The sequence below is a fragment of the Neopsephotus bourkii genome, unplaced genomic scaffold (assembly GCF_033783945.1).
Source record: "Neopsephotus bourkii isolate Nb327-2 ecotype Australia unplaced genomic scaffold, CSIRO-AGI_Nbou_v1 NB_1780, whole genome shotgun sequence".
NCBI classification, from domain to species: Eukaryota; Metazoa; Chordata; class Aves; order Psittaciformes; family Psittacidae; genus Neopsephotus; species Neopsephotus bourkii.
Window position 1 is genome coordinate 5,036,631 of NW_026902254.1, and position 13,503 is coordinate 5,050,133.

Sequence of the window (13,503 nt, forward strand, 5' to 3'; positions counted from 1 at the left end):
TTTTTCAAACCATCAGTGTTCACTGTTCTAGTTCTGACTTTCCTTTTTGTTCATATGAGACTGTTTGCATAAGTAGTATTGGTGGAATTAGGACCAATCTTGATATCCCAAGAATCTATCAAATATATACAAACGCTCCTCGTGGAAAATAGTAAAAATGTCCACAGCCTTTAGTTATTCCACATGAATAGATGATTTCAGAACATCACGTGTGTGACTTCCCAGTGCAATCAAAATTATTTAGTTTTCCCATTTACCTGATAATTACCATGAATAAGCTTTGGGTAGAGTAGATTACAGTGATTAAATTATAGACTACAGGAATTAATGCCTTTAAAATTCAGAAAAAAAATATTTTAAAAAAATAGAATGACTTTGAAGGAACCTTCTAAGCTTACATTAATGTCCATATTCAAAACTCTTCGGTATGTTGTCACTATTATATAAACAATGCTTCCCTTCTGTCAAAAATCTGTAATTTTCAGAAGAAAAAAGTTTTACATTATAACAAAACTCCCAAATTTAAAAAAATTTCCCAAGCAGATCTCTCTGTGAAAAATTTGCCATGTTAATAAATCAAACTATTTTTTTTCATTTTTGATACTTTTCTTAATAAAGATAGCCATTCCAAAAGGAAAGTAAATAATTTCATAGTTCTTTGCATCTTCTCTGAAACACCAAAGCTGATACAGTATAAATAACACTTGGTTTAAAAGCATTTTAAGAAACAATTATTTTGACAATTTCAAACACTTTGCAATAAGATCTAAAGGTACCAGAGAAGCCAAATTAATTTCATGCATCTTACAGGAAAATAATGTGACTTACAGAACTGAAGATTTTTTTTAACAGACAGTCATCAAAAATGGGGCAGCAAAATCTCTGTGAGGTTCTTCCTCCCACTAATTCAGTGTTGCCCTGATGTAGATAAAAATTTTACTGTTTGCAAATAATAAAAAATTGGGTAGTATGTAAATAATTAAAAAAGCTTACTCTTATTTCTTCATCTTCACTGCTCAAATAACCAGTCACAGGCCAACAGAAAAAAAAAAAACCCAACAAAAAACAAAACATTCAAATACAATAAAAGCCTTATCTGAAAACAAAAGATGCAGATTATGTCTACAGGGTGAAAGCCTCATCTGAAAAACACTGAGTTTGAAAAGGATTTATAGGTTATCGTACATTAAAATGACAACACTGACTCAGTGCAAAGCTGTGCCAATAAGAGATAGCTGATTTATAGAAAGTATTGCATAGACGCAGGGGATAAAAGAAAAAAAATTTTGATTCTGTACAAAGCATTACAAACAACTCTGTAAAAAAACTCTGTGAAGTTCTTGTACCTGTACTTCAAAGAAAGCTAAAAATGTATTCTGATGAATATCACAGAAATGATCACTAGACTGAAAAAGAAGTGTTTAGAAAGTTAAGAAGGAATGGAACACAAATTCCTCCTTTGCATTCAAAATACCCTTAGTATTTGCATTTAGAAAACAACTCTGTTTAACTGTTGAGCAACAATTGACCATCCAGGAGGATTCCTGCTATCAATATCTCTTACTCTCTCTTCAATGTTCCTCTGTGGAGTATTGGTGATTGGTTTTAGGGGGAAAATTGAGCGGGAAAACTGGTTGAGCTAGTATCAATAAATCTTTGTCTAGCCATCTAAGTCATAGAGTCAGAACCAAAATGATCACCGGACCAAGCCAGGTCTTAACTTTAACTTAGTTTGGCAGGAATATTTTTTGTACATCCTAGTGTAACAGAGATCACAATCCATTAACTGTTATCATCCCGGATTAAGACTAATCATTTCCCAGGGTCAGTTGTAGAGACTGTCTATCCACACAGCAAAAAACATTATTCTGCTGAAGACTTGAATGTATTACTAATGTTGTTGGGAAAAGTATGTTGGTAGCTGAGTGAATAGCCTGTGATTTAGACAATGTTTAGATGATTTAGGTGTTCCTTTCATCTGAAGCATTGTGAAAATATTAATCCAGCTGCTGTCTATACTTGTATAGATAGATCTACCTTGGTTTTCAAGTCCAGAATACCTCTTTTTAACACATAAGAAGTATAAGACTTCAAAATTATCTGTTTTCAGCAATGTAAATCTTAGACAGTCTACATTTACCTCTTTGTTTAGCACCCCAGGCTCTATTTGTTATTTAATCTGCCTAATGTCAGAAGGAAGCACAGTTCTATAAAGCCATGTGGTGATGAATAACACTCCTAATGGAGTTATGAATTGAGACTAATTGGTTTACGTGATTGTTATTAAATCCTATTTCAGCTGGTATAATGGAATTTTGGTTGGCAGGGGAACAGAGATAATGTTATCAGATAATTTTCTTTCTAAAATGGCTTAAATTTCAGTCTTCCAGATCCACAGGTTCTAAATAAGAGCTAATCTCTCTAAAAAAATCCTGACAATGTACCAACACAAGAAAATTACAATGTTATCAATAAAATGACTTTGATATATCAGTGCATTTTCACACACTATCACCATATCTTATGTTGCCTCAAAAAATGCCCAAAACATTCCAATCACTGAAATATTCCTGTGGAGACTTTAATCCAATCTCACAGTTTCTTGAATGGTTCCAAATGTCACATAATGAATAAATAAATTGACTTTCATGAAAACCAGATTTGGCAGGAATGCATGAGTGCCTAGTTAAATAAGCAAACTGGGACTTAGAGGTACTTCTACCCAATTTGTTGTTTTCAAGTGTAATAGTTCCTAAATTAGTCTCAAAACATGAACTGTTTTGAAACTTGAAATCAATATCCACATGCAATTTGAATGCTGATGGCTTGCCTGATCATATAAGGTTCTGGGGAATTTTCTTCTAATTATCAGTATAATCCAATGATGCAAAAACATGTTACAAAGTATAATTAAACATTTTATAAAGTATAATATCCATACAGCAATTTGTCCACATCAGTTACTGCTGCTTCCTTTAATCCTTATTGGTAAGACTAAGACAGTCTTACAGAATAACAACAGTGCAAAGAGAGAGCGAAGGTTCCTAAACACTACATACTCAAATCAAGAAGCTATTTATAGACCACAACATCTTGAAAGCAAATCTGGAACCAATGAAGTTTAATATTCTCTCTATAGCTATCATCACCAAGCAACCTGGCCCCTGTATAGCACAACAGCTGGAGCTTCTGAATGGCCTTCAAGTGTAATCCCACATTGAATGAATTACAGTAACAGAAAATGGAGGTTACAAAGACAAGGATAACTTTGTAGCAGTGCACACTAGAGCACTAATTATAGCCATCACAACAAATGCAAATGTAGGGAGGTAACTTTATCCATGAATGCAACTGGGGGACACCAGCATCAAGGAGGGATGGGGGAAGGAGCCCATGCATGGACTGGAACGGTGACAGGGACTGGCAAACTGCTGGTAAATGACACTGATCTTGAAAGTAGCTACAATTTCTCCCGCATTTATATGTAACAAAAATTTCAGCATGAACTCAAAACATAACTCATGGGGTTTTGAGCCATGCCTCAACCAACATATTGCCAGCACAACCCATTGTCTTTCTACCTATTTCTTTTTGTCCATATGCAAGTATCACCTAGACCATACAGTTCAGATTCTCACAAATCTCAAAAATCCTATTATTTGTACACAAGTGGCAGGGTTTAGGCCTTAAGAGGAAGTATAGGGATTTATGAGTAATTTAAGGTGCCTGAGTTCAGACCCCAGACAATCTTTTTGCTGCTGAAGCAGAGAGACACAAGTCTGAGAATCAGTGTTTTAAAGATACTGTGATGTATCTTGCTTCAGAACACCTTTACATGGCAATTCATCCTGAAAACTAGGGAACCACCTCAGCAGTCATTTTCATACTAGACATAATAATTCCTAATTATTTTATTGGATTCTGCATATTTTGTTCTGAACTTCTCTGAATCTTCTTTGAAAAACACTTGCCAGACAGGTAAAACTAAAATACTACCTATTACATTGGAAACTAGTTCAATTACCTGACTTTATTTTAGAATGAAAAAGAGGCTTTCTCACAAAAAGCTATTTCAGTTGCTTTCCCCCTTCAAGACACAATAAAACATTTTCAAAACAGCAGTAAAAGAAATAAAAAAATAAAGGCATACAATAGCTATGTCAAAAGGGAATCATAATAAATTTTGAGGGTTTTAATCTAACAATCAAAATCTATTGTAACTACAATGTTTTGGAATTATTTTTTAAGCTAGAATTTTGATTCTTTGCAAAACAGGCATTTTCATGTAGCAAAGAATAATGAGTTTGGTGGTTTCGGATATTTTTTTCTCCAAATCACTATAGTAGTTTTTTTGAGCTTTTGAATGCCAGTAATTCCCAGAAAATCTGAAAATTTGTGCAGTGTTTAACTGGCTCTTTCAAGTTTGAAGACTGTGGTTGGCATAATAGGGATTTTTATTTTTAGCCAGACTTGATTTCCAAAGATGCCAAGTGCCTTTTGGAGCACCACTGAAAGATCTAAACAATCAGCCTATGGAAGTAGTGTGCATATGATGCCCAAATTCTTAGTTTGCCTGTTCTCTTACAATATCTTCCCCAAAGGGGACAATTCAACTCCTAACATTTTAGGAAAAAGTATGTTGATTTTCATGTGGTCACTTTCCATCACCACTTATTTTGACTACTCATTTTCAAATCTACATTGGAAAAGTTTAGTCACTGTAATTATCCACAGAACAGCAGAGAACTTTTGGAACAAGTCTGAGTTAAGCAATGCATTTAATAAAGAGTTTGAAAGAAGTTCAATAAAAAAACTTAAGAGTTCAGCAAATAAACTTGACTATTATACACTTCAAAAAATAATCATGATCCTTTCACTGCTATTTGTAGGAAAAGAAGATGAATTCATAGCACAGTGTAGTCTAACTGAATATCTGTTATTAATTTTCCATTTGATCCATTATACATTGTGGTTTTCTTGCATGGAACAATCTCAGTTACTTAATAATCTCAAAACTTTCATTAAAAGACTGTACATATGGTTTGAAATATTCTTATCACTCATTTTTTTATCATTGCAAATGAAGATAAATATGTGAACTTAATATTAGAATAACTTGTTTGAGAACAAGCATGGTAGGTATCATTTGAATGTCTCATTGACCTCTCACACTACACTTTATGTTGGGACTTTTCAGGTAATAACAAGAGTTTATACAAATAAAGACACATTAGCAAGAAATAGCATTCATCTACTGAGCTAACTTATTCTTAAAAACAGGCATCTTTTACAAAATACTGATTCCAAACAAATGCAAAGCAAACAATGGTCAGACCTTCATTGAAAAGTTGGTTCTGCTCTCTGCCTGGTTGTCACCTCTGCATCTGCCAGACACCAAACAGCAAAGAGGGAGGCAAGATTGTAAAAGAAAGAATGAAGAAATTATATCTAGAACCGTTTTGAAGGGGTTTTCTTGGTTGGGTTTTTTTTTGCTTGTTTTGGGGTTTTTGGTGGTTTTTTGTTTGTTTTGATCTGGGTTGTTTTTTTTGTTTGTTTTTTTCTGTGGTAGTTATTCATCTACAAAACAAGCTGCAATGGGGGAGGAATAAAAAACTAAACATGTTGATTCATGTTGAAACTAGATAGAAAGGTTATATACTTTGGGCAAAATTCACATTTAACCAGTCCCTTCCCTCTTGCCTGTTTTGTTTTTGTTGTTGTTGTTGTTGTTGTTGTTGTTGTTTTGGTTTGGTTTGGTTTGGTTTGTTTTTTTTTTTTTTTTTTTTTTTTTTTTTTTCGCCCAGATCTCACTCACTTCTTTTATTTTAAATCGTTCCTGTATTTTGTTACAATGTCTGCTGTATCTGAGATCTTCCACACCCTTCATATCTGCCTTTAGGACTGAGTACAATTTAGGACTGTGGACAACACAGTCCTCAAGTTAGTATCAAAATTCTTATATTGAAAAACAACAAAGGATATGTATGAGGCAAAGAGAAAAACAAATGGGTCAGAAAAGAAGCACAGCTCAAACAGGAAGGGAGATTATTGAAAAGGTTGTCCATTTGTAGGAGGGAGCAGACAGGAAAGGAAAGGGAAAATAATTTCTACTGGGTCTTTAGGAAGCTTTCTTTTTATTTTCTTCTTAATGTCTCATAAAAAAAAAATCAAGCAAAATCAAAACCACACACATATTAAAAAAAAAAAAAAGACAAAAAAACCCAAACAACCCCAAACCAAACCAAAACCAACCAACCAACCAAAAAAAAACCACAACCAGTCAAACAAAAAATCAAAACTGAAGGGGGGTTAGAAAGGATTGTGACAGTTTTTGTAGTATCTCTTGGCTTCCATAGATACACTTTTTCAGTAACAAGACTCAGATAACTCCTAGAAGTCCAGCTACTAAATCTCTTTCAGCAGAAGCTTGTTCATTTGTGTTGGGTGAAATAACTGCACCTCATTCTTTGAGAATCAAACTTTCCATGTCTTGGTGATCATGTAACTAGCTTATTGTAATGTGGTTTACATACAGTTACCTTTTCCTGTAGCTTGGAAGCTGCAGGCTGTATTTCCTACCATGTCTGTTTAAGAAATTTACCTGCTCTACACTGGATGCCACTCAAGTTTCTAGTTGCAATTTAGAGTGCTGATTTTAAATTTCATAGACAAAGTAATTCTGAAATCTGCTTATGTGCGAGACTGTTTCTTTTTGAGTGATTTTATAGCGCTGTTTGAGGATGCCAGAAGAGGAAACTCCATTTGGTGTCCTCAACTCTGGTACTTGCTTCTGGTCCAAATCTTTTGATTTGTTGAACCTGGCAAACTGCTGTACAGTTCAGCTTTAATTATTTGTGGGAACATGTATAATAGATGAATCTGTAAAAGGCAGGAATTTTAGTATAGCAGTATTGACTGTCCTTGAGCACAACATAAATCTTTACTTAATGAGTCAACAGTAATTTAAAGTTTTCTTTTATTTTTAATATTTTGTACCTAATTTTAAGCACTCTGTGTAATTTTTTATTTCCTTCTTATAAATTGAAATAATCAGAATACAATACTTTCAAATATGTTTATTTCTTCTTTTCATAACAAACAGAAACTTCTCATTAGTATTTTTGCTCCCTTCCCTGACAGGGAATTGCTTGAAAGAGTCCAGCGCAGAGCCACAGAGATGATTAAGGGAGTGGAACATCTCCCTTATGAGGAGAGGCTGAGGGAGCTGGGTCTCTTTAGCTTGGAGGAGACTGAGGGGTGACCTCATCAGTGTTTACAAATATGTAAAGGGTGAGTGTCAGGATGATGGAGCTAGCTTTTTTTCAGTGATGTCCAGGGATAGGACAAGGTTACCCTGCTCTTGCAGGGGGGTTGGACTAGATGATCTTTTGAGGTCCCTTCCAACCCTTGGGATTCTGTGATTCTGTGAAAGACATTTTGTACTTCATCTCTGAGTTTCTGGCTTTTTTATTATTTTTCTAGTAAGGATTTCTTCATTAGCTCATTTGTTGTTTTTCTACATTAAAACTATTAGACTCCAATGAGAAAAAGCTATGTTGGATTACTACTTAAAAATCAGTTTATACCCTGCATTTCTTTCCGTTTATGAGCAGACATAGAGCAAGACAAAAGCAAAGAAAGCATGAATTAGCAAGGAGTGTATGCATAGCTCTTGAGTTTTCTTTTCATTTCCTCTTATTGCGCACAATGTTTTGGAAAGACAGCCTCCCATTGCTAGGAAATCTGCCCACCACCCATTGCCATTTCCTCCTGCCCTTGTCATCTCTCAGCCAGCTCTGACTCTCCCTATGTCCTCCCTGTCCTCCTCCTAGAGGTGAGTGCTCAGGTTTCAGCTATGATGTGAAGAGGCTGGCAGAAGAAAAGCTAGATAGACATCTCCAAGCACCTATAAATCTCCAACTGTCCCCATTTGCACTGTCTATTCAGCTACTTAAGGCAGCCCTGTGACTTTAGAAGACATTAAAACTTTTGTGTCCCATGGATGGAAAGCAGACATTATTGGCTTGTATCATACAACCCGTAAGGATTAACTGCTGGAGGAGATAATAGCAGGTTATCCTAAGCCTACATAAATTACCTTCTCTCTGCTTCTTCCCCATCTGCCTGTAACATGGCTGGCTGACCCATGAGGCATGTCCTCTCTGTGTGCTCAGAGTGGCCACGTGGCTGCTGCAAAATGGGGACACCCATCAAGTGCAGCCCAGCACAAAGCCCAGGCTGCAGTGTGCAGGGTTACCCAGGGCTCACAACACACACTTCTCCCCACGTGCAGGGCTGCTGGCTGCTGGGGGAGCTGGCAGTGGATTCTGTGGTCAGTGGAAAGGTGGTTGAACTGTCACCAAACAGACAGCTATGAAGATTTCAGCTGTGGTGCAGGAACTCAAACAAACAGGTGAATGTGGAGGAATGAAAATCAGTGTTGCCTGGCAATGAAAATGTGCTTGGCAGAAGATATACTGTGTGTTTATTTTCAGTAAGTCCATCACCACAGGACATGGCATCTGTCTAAAACATTAGTTAAAGGCATAATAACTCATAAACTTCATAGATCACCCTATTTTAGTTGTTCTTCTTATTGTTTATTCAGAGAATTTTCATATTTAAATAAAACAAGCGAAACAGAATGTTTCACAATACTCATCTGTCTCCTTTTCCTTTGCATTCATCTGCCAAATTACTGGGAGTGCCTGAGTTCTGGCTAGGAAGTGCTCTGATCGCCGTGGTATGAAACCATACAGCTACAGAAGATGTATATAAATAGTTTACATCCTCTTTAATCTGCTTGCATGGACAGCTTGCTGTTACCAATGGTATTGTTAGTCATGCATCTCCACAAATGGAACCAGATAGTGACACTTTGACCCTAAATAGATTGATATTACTGTCTCTTGCTAACATGCCATAGTGGTATTTAATGTAGCAGGGAGTCAAATGGATTAGGACTGCATTTTTAGGAAAAAATCGGTCAATACTGAAAAGTGCAGGATCAGTTTGGGTATTTAAGAATGTGTGGGAAATAGGATGATTTTGGGAACAAGACAGGAAACTTCATGGAGTAACTGACATGTCAGCAGCAGCAACATTGACAGTGTTCTATTCCCATTTCTCTTGTAAGGTATTTAAAGTACACTGAAACTACTTTTTTTCTTTAACCCTCAACAAGAATAACTAAGTGAGGGTTTCCTGCAGTCTTCATAACACTCAAGGGCAAGAATGTCCTCCAGTAAATTCACTGCACCACACCAATGCTACCAGCCTCTAGAAAAAAAAAGCGTTAGGGGTAGTTAATGGATCAGACAGTCCATGACCCTAGCTGACAAGTGCAACTTAAACTTTAAAATATGAAGCAGGAACAATCCCAGATTAAGCACAGTGGTCACTTGCCTGTTCCCATATTTCCCTGCTGTCATGATTTTACATATTACACCATGGCAGCCATGCAAATCAATTACAACTGGAAATGACAACTCTTCCAGTAATGCATATCACCATTGTTTAAAAGATGCAAAAAGCATTCCACAAGTAACATAAAATCTCTTGCTTCATCAGTGCAGTCTCCACAAAGTAAAAAAAGCATTTCTACTATGCATACAATTAAACCATGAGAACCCAACATGAGTACTTATAATGCAGCATTTCATACTGTTAACTATACTGTGTGGATCACATGGTTTTTTATGTGGTATATAGAGAAATAATGTTGAAGAACAAAAGAGTTGGACACAAAACCTTGTAATAATATGATATATGAAATATCCATTTTAACATAGAACAGAATATTTTTCAGGTGATTGGGGAGGGAACAACAGCAGTTACAAATATAAATCTAATACCAATCATAAGTATGCATACAAGCCTCATATGTTCTGCATTTTGAATGAGGGTCTTTGTAATGAATCAACAGGTGATCGCTTGCCTTATTGGATTTTTGAATGCATGAAACAAACCACCAGACATAGGCCATTTTGTACAGTGCACCAGACAGGCTCTACTTAATGTCTGGTTTTCAGATCTCTTCTGTATAAAGTAATGCATAAAGCTGAACAATATTTCCTTCATTAAATTTGTCTCGCAAAATATACTTGTGATATTCTATGAGTTGCAAACTTTCTGAGTTTTATTACTATAAGATTAAATAAATTTGCAAATTTTCAGTTGCCAAGATATTTTTGACCCAAAATGGGAATTATTTTCACTTAAAATTAGATGCATTATTATTTGAAAATGAATGTGTATTCTCAGGAAATTATTTTTGTTTCAAACTGCTACAACACTTAGGGAAAACATCTGAATAAAAAATAGTTGCATTTCCAAATCACACAAAAGGAGAAAAAATCCTCAAATTAAACAATGTTGTCTTTTATTCCTATATTCCCAATAGTCAGAGTTTATACAAATCTGCCTGAGAGGGAACCTTCCACTGACATTGTGTAACACGACACACTGTTGTCTTCAAAGGCCTTGTCTGCATTGTTGCGCAATTCCAAATCCAGAGAGCTAACAGGAGGTTACAATTTTTCAGAGAAATAGGGTTAGAATACATAATTTACAGTTTCCCTTTCCACTCCCAAAGAAGAATCTCATGCCTGTGTGAACCCCTGGCATATATAAATATTTCAAATAAATATACTTCTCTCCTTTTGTCATTTCTTCAAGCTGTGGTTTCCAGCCCAGATATCAGATATAAGCCATGACAATTAAATAAATATATTGTGTCTCACCAGTGGTTTTCACCATGTGCTGTTCTCAGAGGCACTTTCTCCTTATGATGACTGTTTATCAAACTCTTAGATCCAGAATCCAAAAGGTCAAATAGTCAAAACTATACTTCTCCATCTGCACAATAAACAGAAGGATTTCATCTATTGACACTTCAGATGCCCCACAGCTCTATTTCTTTTTTACTTACTCTGAAATCACAACGTCTACTTTTTCTTGTGTAAAGTTTTTGCGCCTGAGAATAAACAAAAAAGCTTTCTCTGACTCACACAGAAGAGTTGCAAAAAGGTTGAGGGTCCACAAATCTCACTTCTTATGACTGTTACATTTCTCTTACTTACCTCTATTCCAAAACAGATTAGGGGGGACAGAAGCTATTTTCAGTCCTTGGAAGATGAGCGTATTTGTCAGGCAAAACCAGGGTAAACGAATGTGCCATTACTTGCCATTGCTGCTGTAGTGCTAGGAGATTGATTAGGTGAGAGATGCCTGCTAGGATCATCTGTTTAAGGATAATTTAAGGCTGTAGACAAAGGTAAAAAATTCCAGCCTTGGAAAAAGATTTTTGTGAAAGTCAGCTGCACGGAAACAATCTCATAGCCCTCAGTAAATGGGCAAATGCAGAATACTCACTGCTACAAAGGATAGGCCTGCTTTTAAGGCATTGCTTCTCAAATAGTGTCTGGTACAGCTCTAACTTCCCTTTTTTTCTGATTTCTGACATGTGTTTTTTTTAATAATACTTCATAATTAATTGTTTTCTGTGATAGATAAAGACTACATTTGAAAAGTGAATTTTCACTTTCAATTTTTACAAATCAAAAAGAAATTTGAAAATAAGAGTGGTTTAAAAGTATTTTCCAAGCAAATATATGTACAGATGCTACTTAGAATTACATCTTAATTTTTCTCCTAAATAGAGGGTTGAAATTCCAAGTTGCATCTTTAAATGCATAAGGAGAAACTGTAATGGGTAAAAAAAAAAAAAAAAGCTGAGTCTGCTGCAGCACACATGAGAGACTATATAACCGTAGAGGAAAGTTTAAATTAGAAGTTGTCACAAAGACTGAAACAATACCCAGAATTTTCCACATATTGCATCTTCTGTCCCACCACCAACATATTGGTTATTCCATCCTTCCAAGTTCTCCTGAGGAATAAACTCTGGGATCATGCTTCATTTAGCAAAGAGCTTCCACTTGTTTGGACAGATTGATTCAGAAGCAATGATTCCTATTATGACGTTTCCATATACTTAGAAACTTTAACTCCCCTTCTTCTTGAGGGTTAGAAACCAGAACGGGGGACAGATAATGACAAAATATATTAAAATACACTGAAAATCCTCCCCAAGTTAATAAACTCTTTCCCTGCTATTCATTCTTCTTTTTTTGAGGAAGTAGGATTTTCCTACCATCTCAAAATAAGCAGAGTATGTGCCTTGAAAATATGAATACATTGTGGTACGTGAGACTTAAAAGATATCTACAGATACAGTCACAGACAAACAAGAAATCAAAACTAGCTTAACTAGGAATCTTCCATATTTGAAGGTAAAAAACTTCAGGAAGCATCAGAACTATGATATTAGGTCACATCAAAGATCCACATAGCCTAGAATCCTTTCTGATATAGTGGCCAGGAGAAATTAATTAGGGGAAAACTCATCAGAAAGTGGGAATAAAACTATTCACCGTGACGCTTGTTGGACCACTATGAAAACACGTGTTTAAGAACTTCCTGAGTTGGAGTTTGCATCTAGACCATGGTATTTAGTATCCCCACTATGCTTTTCTACCATTGTTTTCTCTACTGTCTTTTTGAGTTAATAGCCCTGCACAGTATCTCATAGCAACAGGTTCTTCAAATTAATGACCTTTTCTTTCCATCCTTCCTGATCCCCTATATCAGTTGTGCCCAGATTAATTCCTGAAGTGTACCGAATAAGGCACTGTGATAGCTTTAAAAACAAATCTACCTTAGTTTCCAGAAGCAGTCTCTGTGGCAGCAAAAAGCTGTAAGTTAGCTTTCCAACTCTCCTGTTCTTCCTTTTTCTTTTCCCTCTAACTTTTTCCTGTTACTCATCCTTTAAAAAAATAATTATTGAAAAAAGTCCTTGGTTTTATAGTAGCATTCCACACAACATGATTTCAGGTTGAAAACATGTCCCATTCACCCTGATTTTACACAGAGGGAACAAAAAAGCCCTCACATATTTCTTCAAAGTCTGTTTCTTGGATTTAATTAATAAAAACCCTTTATTCAGCCAGTATTTTGCAAACAAGCTAAGTCTCAAAGCATGAGATTAGTGAATATTTCTTGTAAGTCCATTAATATCTAGTGATCTTTCTTCTTTTTAAAATATCTGTGAAAATTAAGTCATTTCCACACCAAGTTATGTAAACATGCTGTACGAGCTTTCTAGCACAGCTCAGCCAGTGCAAGTCCTGACCTTCCAGCACTCCTTCTATTTCTGCTCTGGGCTTCTCTTCATAAGGCTCCAATCACATGTTACAATGTCAAGTTTTACAGTACAGATAAATGTCCACTAGAAGCCGTGATAATATAAATGAGCTTATTTATACAAGAGGACTAAACCCAATTCCAAAGACTCGTGCAGGAAGAAAAAGCTTCTGGTCTGAATTCATGCAAAAGTAGCTAAGCTTGATGTAAGGATTGCTAGCTAAAATCTGCAGCTTTTTCCATTAGGATGATGAAATATATTAAGTTCTCCAGCTCCTTTCCATTTGCAATTAAGATAAA